At 44.7% G+C, this 15,319-nt stretch overlaps 1 protein-coding gene across 1 annotated transcript in view; it reads left to right on the top strand.

Moving 5' to 3' along the window:
• The first annotated feature begins 5,469 nt into the window (after positions 1–5,469).
• Positions 5,470–15,319, top strand: part of LOC135376456 (atlastin-2-like) — a 40,491-nt gene continuing 30,641 nt past the window's right edge. The window contains exon 1 of the mRNA XM_064608976.1: positions 5,470–5,611. The gene's annotated coding sequence lies outside the window, so the exon portion shown is untranslated. The remainder of the gene's footprint in view (positions 5,612–15,319) is intronic.

The raw sequence follows: 15,319 nt of genomic DNA, 5'->3' as shown, positions 1-15,319 counted from the left end.
GGTATTCATCCACTCTTGCATCATTAGGGCAGAACGATAATCCTTTACCAAGTAGGGAACGATCGGAGTTCGTAAGTTCACGCGAAGAAAGGTTGATGACGTTACGATCTTTTGGTAGTCGGTCGGCATCACGCATTGGAGGGGAATTATTACTTAGATGCGTTTCAGGGGCGTGCTGCAGATTAGGGTTTGAGGCTACGGCAGAAGTGAACAAGAAATTGGGAGCGTTTGAGGCTGTGTTATCGGCGGTATGATGTTGTATGTTATCCCGAGTGAGCTTTTTCTCTTTCTGTAGTTTTAGGCTCACTCGTTTCTTTTGAAAGAACTCGTCTAGTTCTGCTCTATGAGACCCAGATAAGGTGGTTGCGTTTGCGACGGTGTTTGCCTCCTCTGACAGGGAATTGATTGTATCTTGACACTGCATAATTAGTATTTTGGTTAGGGCTAGGGACGTATTGTGAAGGGTTGATAGCCACTCTTTTTCCAGGTTTTGGTTAAGAGGAAACGTAGATATCTTACGAATCTGCAGTCCTCGCGGGAATTTTCCACTCCTTTCATAAGTAAGCAGAGTATTAAGGTGAGAGGAGTAGCGCGCAATTTTGTCCGCGATTTTTCTGAGTCGGAAAAACACCTGAGTGTCACTGCTAGTAGTTTCGCCGGGATAAATTGGTTCAGACTCACCGGTTAGTCAATCCCGCTTGTTAGACGTCTTCTGAACGTGGACGTGGCTCCGACTGCTCGCTGCTGCTTCCTGGATTGTGGGCCAGACTGGATCAGGCGTCCTGGTGACTCCTTCCTTGTGGACAGGCAGCCGACGTAGAAGCCGGGGCAGTAGGGTTCGCACTCGGTGTGCTATCTGCCGGACTCCCTCGAAGTTAGGGTGCAGGCCGTCATTTTTACGTCATTTACGTCATTTACGTAAAATAAACGTTCCCCCTAACTGTCTGTTAGCAACCCTAGATGTCACTTCCCTGTATACTAACATTCCTCACTCAGATGGAATAGCAGCAGCAGAATGTGCATTTAAGAATCAACCCGATCAGGGTTATGATACGTCCGTCCTCACTGAACTCCTGAATCTGATCCTAACATGCAATAACTTTGAATTCGACGACAAACACTACATACAGGTCAATGGTACAGCAATGGGAACAAAAATGGCTCCTAACTATGCAAATATCTTCATGGCATCCTTGGAAGAACCGTTCCTCAGCAATTGTGCACTGAAGCCACTCCTATATAAGCGATTCCTAGATGATATATTCATTATTTGGCCCCACTCCGAATGCGACCTTCAGTTGTTTGTTAACGACTTTAACCAAGTACATCCCAGTATTAAATTTACATTCAATTACTCCTCCTCAGCTGTTAATTTTCTGGATGTGGAAGTTAAACTACATAATGGAATCATAACCACCAGTCTGTATCGAAAGCCTACCGACTCCCAACAGTATCTATCGTTCCAGAGTTGTCATCCCAGACACACTAAGCTAGCTATCCCTTATAGTCAGGCGCTGCGTTACCGGAGAATATGTTCTAACGATGATGAACTAGACAATCATCTTGAGAGCCTTGAAGAAACTTTCGCAGATAGAAAATATCCTAATCAGGTCGTAAAAGATGCCATAGCCAGAGCTAGATCAACCGATCGAGAGAACCTATTCCAAACACAGCCCCGAGCCGATAAGAATTCTTCGGTAAACCTCACTATTAGCTTCAACGGTTATGCCCCGGACGTAAACCGCATACTTAAACGGCACTATGCAATCCTCACCCAATCTGACCGTATGAGTCAGGTGTTCCCGGAACCACCCCGCGTTACTTATCGTCGAGCAAGGAACATCCAAGACAGACTTGTGAACGCCAAGTTAAACAAGCCGTCGGAACATAACGGTTGTCAACCATGCAACGGACGCAGGTGCCAGATCTGTAAATTAATGCAAACTACTACCAGAGTAGAAAGCACAAATTCCAGCTATCGCACAAAAATTAATGGTCCATTTAACTGTAACTCTTCTAACGTCCTTTATCTCCTTCAATGCAATGAGTGCAAGGCCCAATATATCGGTCAAACAGCTACATCCTTCAGAATCCGATTCAACAACCACAGGTCCGACGTATCAAAGAAACCTAATCTGCCAGTGTCTCGACATTTTAGTAAACCCGGCCACTCAATTAACGACATAGCCATTTTCGTTCTGCAATCGGGTTTTCCATCCCAACGCCTTAGAGAACAAAGAGAATCGTTCCTGATCTACAAATTTAAAAGCCAGATTAATGAGGACCCCGGCGTCCTCTCAACAGTTCGCAACCTAAATTCCTGATTCTCTCAAAATACATACACTCTTTTGTATCTCTTTCAGACTCCCCGGTTGGTCACCCCATGAAATCATTGCCCTCCGGCGAAGAATATGACTGCCTGTGATTCATTGTACCCTTTTACCTTTGTTTGACAAAGCACGTGTGCTGCCCTCTCCCCTTGTACATATTCCCCTCTCATTCTTTGCAATTGTCTTGCGTCACCATAAGATCCCATTCCTGTTGAAGACAGCGCTGCTGTCGAAACGTCGAATACTCCCTCTTAGTTTTTAATAAAGTTCCCCTTTTATTCCTTGTCCTGTAGAAGCACCGTCTCCACTTCTGATCTTTATTGAATACCTTTATTTTTCGTGGTCAACCGCATTCGTTTATTTCAACTTATATATATATATATATATATATATATATATGCAACAAAACACGCAGATATATATATATATATATATATATATATATATCTGCAACAAAATAAGGAGCAAGGAAATAAGGAATATATCTTTCGCGCTATATATATATATATAACTCGGTCGTTCTACTGGTCAACAGTAAAACCGTGCAGAGAGAATACTACTGCGGTGCTACAATTTCGTTTTTTATGGCCGATACCATGTTCCTTTATAGTTACATGGGGAGCAAAAGAATTACATAACAACTAAGATGTGCGGCGAGGTACACTGTATAGAAAGCGCCATAGTTTAGCTAAATGACAATTTAGTTGAACAATCTACCATCGGCCTATGTTCCGTGACAAAGTGTTCCCAGCTTCCTGTACACAGCAACTCGATAATCTAGGCTGAAAAGAAAGAGCGAAGAGAAAGAAACCATCAAGGAGGCGAGCTCTCGGACGCAGTAGCCGCTCTTTATTTTGTTTTTCGACCCGTCTGTCATCATCCAACGAAGATAAGACATCCGGTCACGTGCTTCGCAACATTCCGATATCTTTCGCTTGCAGGATCGTCGGCTAGGCAGACGTGACGGTAGCAAATGTCACGTGGTTTAGTTACAAAGAACTGCGGATGCTAGTAAACAGTCAGTGCGGCAAACCAACGTAGTGCTGGTCCAAATATATTAACTATAAAAATAGTCGAGCACACATACACCGTCACACACGGCACGTGTTGGACTAGTTCAACGAGAACCCGCTTGGTTCGCAGCGAGCGCACAGCGCCGGAGCTCACGAGTTTGGCTTCAAAACAGGGGCATCGCGCATTCCATGTATTGAATATGGCGGTAAGCACACCAGTCTTTCTAGCCCACCATACATGCTAGTAGAGGAGCACCTAGCGGAAAACAGCGCCTTCATAACGAAGATCACTCCCTCTATCTGTTTTCACATGACCAAAACACCATACGCCGTCAATTTCAAGTAAGCTCATTCAGGGTCCGCAGGCATGAATGACGTTCAAGTTAACTCTGATGTGAGCTGCACCTGCCGGACCCAATGCCAGTTTGCATGTCTCAGAATCTTATCTATTGATCGGGTGTGGCAGACACGACACTCGAGAAGCCGCATTGCCGACAGGCGTACTAACGCTCACTATTGTCACTTGTCGTCGTTCCAGGTGAGTTGCTCTCAAATCGCGACATGATGGGGCATTGCTCAATCTCGCAGCATGAATGCAATGAACCTTACTAGCTGCAATCGACGCACACGATCCTCGTGATAAGAGCAGGCCTCGGTGGTTCGACGCGTCACTGGGTTTGAAGAACACCCTTGAAAGAGAAAAAGAGATAAGGAAAACGGTCACCTGAGACTACAGCAGTAAATTTATTAGGTCTAGCTGTTCTTTTTTTTCAGTTCTTTTTTTTTAATTCGTGTTATCGTCGCGTAGCAATTGTAGCTATGCGCGGTATACAAATGTGGCTAGATGGAGATAGGACAGCACGAAGGAGTGAAGAACAGGAGGTTTAGTATATGCGCTGTGAGCCGGATTCAGAGGGAACCGTGCCGACATTCGTCTACAAAGCAGCCCAGGGAGAGCTTCAGGCAGCACAGCCCGGTGATAGAATTCGAGCCCTTTGAAACGCCCTATTTTCTGCAGGTGACTATACGACTGAATACACCAAGTCCCATACGCTGCAGCTAATGCGTACTGGAACGATAGTTGTAGGGGACGAAGGTAATCTTTCTAGAACTACTTTTAGCCGCTTTTTACTTTCTTACTTAGAACTTAACAGTGATATATATATATAGCGGCGCTACTGGTAGCGCCGCTGCTTTCCTTCACTGTGCTTTTATTTCGCTACCTTTTACAGTAGCGGAGTAGTGAACGCGCTACATTTTTAATTGCGAACGGAAAAATTAATCCCGCTACACATACGGAAGCGTCGGACTGTTTCTCTGCAACCGCTACCGCTACTTTTGATAATATCAAAGACGTGGAACACAGAGAGAAATAATGAAATGACGATGAAGCCAAATTTCTTCATGTTATTCCGTTTAGTCACTTGTCAATTAGGCAGACCGATCTTCTTCAATTTCACTAACTTTTTGAAGTGATAAAAATGATACACTAAAATTCCTGTTCATTGATGTACAAGCGTTCTTGCAATAGTGTGCATTTCATCAGGTAAGAAAATATAAAGGGCTGTCATCTCTATATAACATACGAAGTGGTCACGTGAAAACAGAGAGACGGGGACAACAACAACAAAAACAGGAAAAGAAAATAAACACATGAAAAGAGAGAGAATACGTTTCGACATTTGTCGAACGTAACTTTGATAAGCTAAGCGCGGCGGAATAGTTAGGAATATGATTTCTGTTATTCTGTGCATTTTCTAACTTTTCAGTTTAGATTTGCGAAACACACACACACACACAGGTATGTATAAGCGGGATGTGATGCCGTTCAATACAGGTGGCAAAATAATGCTACGAAGTACCTCTCACTATAAGTCCATTCTTTTCGAAAGAAAAGTGTTGCACCGGTACTGCACCGGTTCTGCACCAGTTCCTAAATACATGCGAGGTGTATGGCGACAAGAATGCGAGTGAGTTGCACTGCTTGGACTGGTTCAGGAGGTGCAGGCGAAAACAATGGACGTAATGTTTCACCCGTCTACGAGTAAGCCGTCAGTTCCTCGTAGATAACACAGTCAGCTTTCTGAGAATAGCGCAGCCAATGAGGTTCTCAGTAAATCCTCGTGCAAAGATAACGTTGTGTGATCCCTGGAGAGTGATTTCAGTGAAAGTGGCACTATCCAAGAGTCACTTCTGGGTCACAACGTCGTTGAGTTGCGTGCCCCAAACAGGAATCGAGTTTCCGAAGTCATCGATTTGCAGCACGTTGTAAGTCAAATATTTTTTTTTTTTTATAATCTTGCAAGATACTGGGTGTCCGCGCTAAATGTAGTCAGAATTTTCCAAACATAGGAAAATGTCCGTGCCCACTTACAATAATTGACAATATATTATTCGTTACCTATGGGTCACCGTATGTCCGCTCTTACGACCTTCGGGAGAGTGGCTTTCGTCCACGCGTTTCTGGGAAGAAGCTTATCAATTACAAAGGAGAGGAGTTATTTTTGATGACAAAAACTGTCCCCTTTGGTCGGCGGTACGTTGCTGTTTCTCGAAACAGGGCCGAGAAAATGTAGGAAATGTTTCAGGAAAAACCGAAGGACTGGATACGATTTTTGTGGCTTCACCGATTCGTAGATGTTTCACGTCGTGGAGAGATATTGTGTGGTGCCTTTTATTCCTGTTGCGTCATTTCTAGGGCCCGGATACTGCGCCCGGGCCTCAAAAACAGCAAAATAGCGAACCAAACGTAAAAGTAGGCACGTTAATCCGGTACGCTCTTTGACTTTGTTGGCCTCTCGGAATGCTCCGTCCACGAAAATTTGCTCGTTTAAAGGCTACGGTACACTACAAACTTTCACGACTTCCGGTACACGAATGCTGAGGCGGCCTCGAACCTCGCTATATTGGACAATACTTTTAGCTCTCCGCAATCGATGATTTTCCAAGGTCAACAGAGGTCAAATCTTTTGATCACACACACCTCGACCCCTTCCAGAAAACCAAGATCCAGAGGGAAAACGTCAAAGAGGTACAAATACGCAGAAACGAGAGAGAGAGAGAGAGAGAAAGAAAGAAATGCAGCACTCAGCCTGAGCCTTAAAGGCGCACTCACTCTTGTGGGTCTGAAAAAGGCTTCTATGGCATCTAGAAATATTAGAAAAGGCCACAACCCACCCAAAGTCGATTACAAGGCAGGCTACCCCGAAAATGCTGCATTTAGGCGTTTCTATGAATGTTTTTGGGAACTGCCTAAAATTCCTGGCCCTAGACATTTCCAGAACCAGTAATGCATTCCGCGACACTTTCGCCCTGTACAGGGTGTTTCACCTAAGAATAATTTTTGTCACTTCTAACTGGCTACGTAGTCACCGGAGGATTGTCGGACTTTCGGCAATTGCCTTCTGAAAACTTTTGCCACCATTAGGGAAGGCTTCGGACAATTTTTAAATGCGGGAAATTTATTTTTTCAATTGAACCGAACCTCACTTTTTTTTTAGAGAAATATGAAGTCCTCCACGGACAACCACACACCCATCCGAAACTATCCGCAGTATCGCAGCAGAAATAGTCTACAGAAATTAGTAAAAATTCGGCATTAGCCCCACCTGCTTGATTGTCACTAAGAAAAGCGCACGGTGTTTGCGCGGACAGGAAGAAGCGGTCCCGCCTCTTGTTTTACCTTTCTTGCACCGCGCTGACCTTGATGCTGGTGACAACCGACTTATCACAAAGAAGCCAAGACAAATGAAGGCAGGGACACTTTCTCGTTAGACGCAGATTTCGGGCGCGCTTCTCTGCGAAAATCGAGCAGGCGGGGCTAAAGCGTAAGTTTTACTAATTTTGTAGACTATTTCAGTTGCGATACTGCGCAGACTTTTTTGTTGGGTCTGCCGTTATCTGTGGAGGACATCATATTTCTGTAAAAAATGTGAGGGTCGCTTGGCAATTTTCAAACTTCAACTGTAAAAAAAAAATAATTTTCCGCAATTCAAATTGTCCAAAGCCTTCCTCAATGATGGCAAAAGTTTCCAGAAGGTGTACTGCCGAAAGTACGACAATCCTCCGGCGAGTACGTAGCCAGTTATAATTTTTTTATCGCCTTAGGTGAAACATCCTGTATATTGAGCCGACCTGAACACTGTGCGCTCTGTGCTAGACGTTTCGAACAGTTGTGCACCCCAATTACGGGGGAGTGAAATCAGCCGGACCATTACTGAGGCATGTCTTCAACTGGTTGTGGGAATGGGAATTAGAATGATGGGGAGGGCAAGTCCATCACTGGTGATCGGAATAGCGCGCTTGACCATCACCCATAAGTTGTGGAAGTACACAGCTCACGTGGAAGGATGGTGTTGTTCGATGATTGAGAAAGAGAACTCTGTGGCTTCAGAAGTTAAAAGCGTGCCTCACAGCATCGCTAGTCATTGACTTGAGCTTCATCTCATCACGTACTAGGCGTTATTCGAATCGGAAATCGTGTTCCACGTTTGCCTTATGCAAAGCAGGAATCTCCCTCACAGTCTATAGTGCTCTACGGCGAAGTAAGGCAGTGTCGGTTCTGTATGCCGCTCTTTCTCTTGCGATTAGCGGATAAAATAACCGCGGGCCGATATCGTCTAGTGTGTGCCGTTCAACCAAAATGGGCTTCGTGTTTCTGTACGAGGTACCTCTTGCGCTATCAGTTGAAAACGGAAGTTCGACAATTTAGCCAATTTTCGGTAGCGACTTTCTGAATGTGACGTCCCGGCTCAAAATTCCAGCAATATCGCATTTGATGGAAAAGCGCTAGCTACATGACGCTAACAAAAACTACAAAATCACTTTTTAAACATACGACGTTCTGTTGTCTTTTTTGTTCTCGTGCCACTGTGGACAGTTATAAGAAATTATTCAGCGGACCAGTACCATGTAGTATGTACTTGAAAGAATGATTATAGAGCAGCATGAATTAGACTAGAAGTGCTAGATAACATAAGACTACAAGGATACCGATTAGAACTATCTTATCTTAGAACTATGTTATGTTAACTGAGACGTGGTAACACAGATAACGATGACATTAATATGTTTATTCCTGTTGGTTATAAACACTTTTTTAAAAATCGTACTAACAGGAGAGGTGGTGGTGTGGCATTATTGGTCAGTGATACGCTGACGTGTGAAACGCTTTGTGAGCTCAGCTCTTGTAATTACATTGAAATGCTCGCAGTCAAATGCCCAAATGATATTTTTGTAGTGGTTTACCGACCTCCGACTACCGGTATCACGTTGCTATTCACTGCCATGGAAAAAATTTTAAGGACGTGTACCGAAAATAAGTACAATATCTATGTATGTCGTAGTCAAGCATGCGATTCCACGAACTTACTGCAATCGTATGGATGTTACAATGTTATCACACATCCTACACGCGTCACCGATACTTCGTCAACGCTCCTTGATTTGATGATAACAAATCGACCCTCTGAGGCAATCACTGCCGGTGTTATCTCTAGTGATGCAAGTGATCACATGCCGACATTCATGTTAGTCAAACAATGTACGCACATACAAAGGAAATTGCGATATCATACAGTCCAAAAGATGGGTGATGAGGAAATAAACGAGTTCAGGTCGCAACTGAGTAATACTGACTGGCACGCCGTATTCACCTCAACACCTGCAAACGAGGCGTGTAACAACTTTATGGCTCTTCTTCATCCTATCTATGTTAGTAGCTTCCTGATGCACCGTGTCAAACATCCGTCACGTGCACGTAAAGCTTGGATTACGCCTGCACTACTACGTATGTTGCGAAAGAAAAACAGACTCTACAAAAAATTTATCGAAACAAAACACTCGGAAGTCTTTGATATCTATAAAAGGTTGCGCAATAGTGTCAACCGTGCCACTAAACAAGCAAAGGCAGGCTACTATCGGGACCTCTTCTCGGGGAGTTGCGACGCGGCCACTGTATGGAAAAAGTTACGGCGCATTTTAAATCCCACTGTTGTGACGGACAATGTTAGTGTCAGTGGCATCTCAGACGATGACCTTCCAAATCAGTTCAATAACTTTTTCCGCAATATTGCATCGTCCGATGCTACTGACCTACCACCTCCATATTACCTCTCTCGTGACAATGTCACGGAATCGATATTCCTCACACCCGCAGTCGACAAGGAGATAGCCACGATCGTCTTAAACTTGAGGAATAGCAAATCTCTCGATTGAGATGGTTTACAGGTTAAACCGATAAAATGTGTTATTAATATTATCGCTCCATTCCTAGCACATTTGGCCTTAACCACTTGGACATTTCCCGAGCGCATGAAAATCGCTAAGGTCACTGTAATCTACAAGAAGGGTGACAGTAATCAATTATCCAACTATAGGCCAGTATCCATACTACCAGTTTTTTCTAAGCCGCTTGAACATATCGTGCGCAAAAGAATCACATCGTTCTTAAATAAGCATTCGTGCATAGTGGAGAGAGAGAGAAATACATGATGACGATGATATGGGGATGACTTCCGCTCATTGAGCGGAATGCTACCCCATTGCTACTGGGGGAAAATGAGAGGACGGTGATGAGGATGATGCTGACGACGCTGACAGGGTTTTAGAGAGAGTCGATCAGGCCGGTAGTTTGCAGGAATTTGATGAAGGGTCGTAAGACGGACATCTGCTTTCGTGTGTCCCATTGTCCCAAAATGAGTCTGAGGTCGAGGGGTCGGCTGTCCATCCGCGCAAGGTCGTTTGCCAACAAGTGACGCTCCCTCCTATAAGTGGCACATGCGATGATCACATGGTCCGCGGTCGCTGGCACACCACACTCCGGGAACAAGGGACTACTGGCACACCCTACCTGGTAACGGTAGTACGGCGAAAAGGCAACATTCAGCCGTAAGCGATGTAGGAGGGACTTAATGACGCGCGGTAGAGATGTCGGTAAGCGACACGAGAATGTTGGGTCTACACATGCATAGTGGAATCGCAACATGGATTCCGAGAAAACAGATCAGCCGAAACTACATTATTGACACTAAAAGAAAGCATGATACGCAACTTCGAAATGAGGTTATACTCATTGGTAATATTCGTAGATTATTCTAAAGCCTTTGACCTCGTCAATCACTCAATACTTCTTAGCAAATTGGAACCCTATGGCATTAGATGGCAAGCTAGCCTCCTATTAGAATCATACTTAACCAACAGTAAGCAATTTGTTGTTATTAACAATTGTCCATCAGACATGTGCGGACTGAAAGTGGGAGTTCCACACGGAAGCATCTTGGGGCCTATGCTTTTCTGCACATATATCAACGACATTGTCGACATAAGTCCACATATTCAATACATAATATACGCAGACGATGTCAGTCTTTTGCTCACACACCAAGACATTGCCCAACTCGACACTCTAGCAAATAATGTTCTCTCTCCACTTGCACTGTGGTCCAAGAATAACGGCATGATTATAAACACAAATAAGACAAAGGCGGTTTTGTTTCGACCCAAAAATAAGGTTCCCAGTGTAGCGCTGGACTTACGAATAAATAATGACATTATAGGTTTGTCAAGATCCACAAAAAATCTAGGAGTAACATTTTGTGACACATAAACGTGGAACGTACATATTACACACATCCAGAATAAAATGTCACGAGGTATAGGTATTTTAACGAAATATCGCTAACATCCGCCAAGATTTACATTTATAACTCCATTGTCATGTCTCATGTCACCTATTGCCATTTAGGTTGGGGTAACACCACAGAAACAAACATCCACTCCTTATCCAGGCTGCATAAAAAAGCAGTTCGAATGATCGCAAACGTTAGCTTTGATGCTCATATAGGGAACTTTTCAGGCGGTATGCCATGATCCCAATCAAAGAGTTACATTTGTTCTTACTTAGTAAATCTTTTTTAAAAGCTGTGAAGTACAATAATACATACTTCCTGGGTCTCGCAAATTTGAATGAAAGGAGGCACGCCTATCCTTCCCGTGACCCAAACAAATGGATGGTACCTTTTTCTCGCACATCATATGGCCTACAGTCGCTCACAGTGACGCTCCCGCGTTTGTTAAACGACTTCTTGGATGCTGGCATGGATCTGTTTACACAAGACATAACTCATAAGCAACTAATAAACCATTTTCTCTGGAAGGATACCCCTGAACCCGATGTGTAAATCAATGGTACGCTCAAGTCGATCGTTACTGGTTGTTACTTGTTGCTCTTGATGACCTATTTCGTTTAGTTTTTGTTTTTGAAGTTGTTGACGCCAATGTGTTATGGATGACCTGATGTGTACAACATTCTGTTTCTTTATATGTTTTTCTTTCTTAGCTTATTGCAACTGCTGCACTGCAACCGGGTGGCCGGCCTTAGTCAAGTAGCTAGGCTGCTTTTTGCCGGACACTCGGCGTCCATGTTACGTATGAACGAAATAAATAAACTATAATGAACTACGAAATAATGAACTGCAGCGCGGTTGTGAGAAATACTTGATATAATACAAACATAGCGAATCGGAGAAGAATCGAACGCTCTGTGACTAAAGGGTCAAAATATCTTGAGGATAGGAATCTTTCTTTTTTAATGTAAATATTCGCAAGGCAGCAAACTACAGTGGATTGAACTCGGAGATGTGCGCCTCATCTTAAAACAAAGGACCCTAACTATTGGCTTGGAGCTCGGCAAGCGCCCACTTGAGTTCTACGGGGTGCCACACATATAGTCTGTCACAAGAGAGGGCACAGCAGTGAACCGTGTGTAAAGTACAGCAAGCACAAGGACCCGGCGCAGCGCTCTGGAGCGCAGCCTTGCGCTACAGATGCCCTCTTATGCTTTATCCTGGCGGAATGTTTCTACTGCATGAGGTGTACGGAGGACACGACACTGGCTCCAGACCTGGAGCCTACTTTTTTTTCAGATGTGGCGGTCCGTAGACGACGACGATGCAACCTTATTGCAACACGCTACCGGATGGAGAGCTGTATATCTAGGAACCATAGGCAGTTATCGTGTGAACTAGATGCCCATTTTACCAGCACCCGGAACCACATCTGCTAGAAGTACGCCCCTCGTGCGAAAAAGGGCGTGCTGCCAGCCATCTGGGGTTGTGGAGGTAGCGACCGCGAAATCCACCATCAAATCTGCTTCCCTACTTCAACAATGACAGCTTTCGTTCAAGCTAGTCAGGCGAAAGTAAAGAAAGGAACCAAGCCCGGAATAGTAATCATAAGCAGGAAGTTCAACAGAGAAGTCTTCATTAATAATCGCAAGCTTTCACGTAGTAGTCTACATTTCTTTAGGTGTAAAACATTTGTACAGCCTGTAGAGATATATACAGGGAAGGTCCGATGTGAACGGTAAATGACGGGAGGGAAAAAGAGAAAGGAAAAAAGAAGAAGGAAGAAGAAAGTAATAAAAATCAAATGGTGAAAGGTGACTTTGCTTTACAGACGGAGTTTGGGGAATTTTCGCAAAAAGAGAAAATGGTCGATGTGAACGTATTACCCTACAAAAGGTGAACTCGATGTGACCAAGTCTAGACTTGAGCTGGGAGTGCAGTCCCTAAGCGAACCTAGCCTACAAGCCTAGATACAAATTGATAGAGGAAACCTAAACATATGTTTAGCCCATACGGGTTAAGAGCTTTCTGAGGACAGCCGGATACCCGTTTCTTCTGATGTGGCTCCCGGTAACAGTGAACCCTTGCTGCCACGCGCTAGCGCGCTGCCTGGTCAGTTCTACCTACAGCGTTCTAGCGTAAGGTAACAATCTGCCTTCTGGGACATTTCATCACCAGGACCCATGTAGGGGAATACTATCTCCTCTGCAAGCCTTTCTTGTTGCCGCGAAAGCCCTTTTGGGTGACCTAAAGAAGACTTCTCCCATCTGCACTGAGGATCCGAGTCCGCGTAGAACGGTCTGCATCCCCTATATTCATAGATTTTCTAATTTCCTAAAAAAAAGTAGGTTCCAGGTTTGGAGCCGGTGTCGTGTTCTCAGCCTCCCCCAGGCTGCAGAGACTTTGCGCTAAGCGTAACCATCAGAGCGCATCTGTTCGTCCTCTACACCTGCAACGTTCGGCACAGGCCCCACTTTGTTAACTGGACTTCAGACGCAGTTTATCGCATTCCTCTCTCTTGTGATGTAGTATACGTGCGGCAGTCGAGTAGACGTCTTAATGTTGGACTGCTACAGCATGAGCCATCTTCGGGTAGGCCCCCCCTCCGGGCGCAATGAGCAATGCACGGTACCGACCAATGCACGGTACACTCTAAACCAGGTAACGTATATGTAACGGCTAAGTACCGCTTGGCCAAGAGGTACATTTTTAAAAAAATGTACCTCTTAAATTTACGCGGTACACGCGCCCTCACATGCGGTACATGCAACGGTTAGCGCGCAGCGATTTAGGCCTACCCGTCGGGGTGGTTTCCCCCTTCTACGACATATTAACAGCCCCAGGAAGCACCGCTGTAGGATAAATATCACAAACAAATAACTTTATTCGAAAATTACATCTATTTCAGGGGTGATGCTTGTCCATCCCGAGCGTGCATTTTCATGGCTCATATATGATGCACTAACGCCGAACACACGGGGCACAACGTATATGGATGAACGCTGACCACTGCATCTCTCCTTCACTATTGCGGCTGCTCTGTAGTCACGCTTCTTTATCTCTTCCACACCTTTGGATTGCTGTTCTTCCCAAACTTCCGTTTCTTCCGCAGAACGTAGCCCCAACCTCAGAAGATGATTGTAAAATACAATGTAAAAAAATCCAACAACCGAAATGGATTACCTGAAAAACATGCCTACTTGCTTGTGTAATCCAGGTATAAAATGAAATCTAGACTTCTCTAATTTACGCATCAACGTTCGTGTATGAAGCGCAAAGTTCGTTGTCTCCGTCAATCAGTCGTTGTGTCCAGCCAGCCAGTGATCAGGACCATTGGGAATCAGAGCGAAGATGAACGAAAATGAGTCGTGCGGAAGAATAATTACTTCATAGATATAATACGCACCTTAAAGGACTCCAATCTTGAAAGCGTCGAACGAGTTTCTTCAAAGACCAAGCACCGACTCGTCCTCGCTCCCCGACGTTTCAAAACAAACTGATTTGCCAGCGGTTGCAAGAAAAGCATCCTTCGCAAACGTGCGATCCCTCACGGCCACGGGTTCTAGTTATTGCACTTCTTTGATAGAATGATAGCGCTGACCCAATATGGCACTGCTGCATCAGGGAATTTATTGGCTGGTATTCGGAATCACGCGAAATATTTTTGCTGCGCATGGAGATCGTGAGAAGGCGTTCGTACTCATGCGCCGGAAACACGCGGTACACATGAGGTACAGCTGCTGGACCGCGCTTAAGAGGTACCTAGCCGGCACGGATGGGTCTCGGAGCCCTTGTACTGCTTGAATTTCGCCGTGGTCGCAAACTGTACCTGTTGGTTGAGGACTGTACCTCATGTGTACCGATTGGCCCAGGTGCGGGTCCTTTTTCATGCGGTACGTATCGGGTGCCGGATTTAGAGTGTAGAGATTGCGACACGTCCTCTCGCACTTTCGGTTGACGTACCATTGTTGCTGGGCACAGAGTAACCTGTCCGTGAGATCATTGAAACACATATCAGCCTGGCTCGTGTAAAACGTTCTATCATATTTTCCTCGAGTCGCGCTGTGTCTATGTAAAAAAAAAAACTTCGGGGTCACACACGATATCGGCATTTATTGTATTCCGGTCTGTTGTGCAGCTGAATTTAGCGGAAGTAACCCACGTGTGTGTATGATATAAGCGAGCCCACAAAACAAAAAAGATAAAAGAACGATAAAAGTGCGCATGAACAGAGCAGTAGAGACGTTGTTCTAGGGTGTAAATGTTATGAACACCGCACGTGCTCAAGCACACATGGTAACGTTCGCTATTCACCAAACGTGTCATGTTGTCCAATGCATCCAATGAAACT

The sequence above is a fragment of the Ornithodoros turicata genome, chromosome 1 (assembly GCF_037126465.1).
Source record: "Ornithodoros turicata isolate Travis chromosome 1, ASM3712646v1, whole genome shotgun sequence".
In the NCBI taxonomy this organism is placed as follows: domain Eukaryota; kingdom Metazoa; phylum Arthropoda; class Arachnida; order Ixodida; family Argasidae; genus Ornithodoros; species Ornithodoros turicata.
This window is presented reverse-complemented; position numbering and strand designations above follow the sequence as displayed.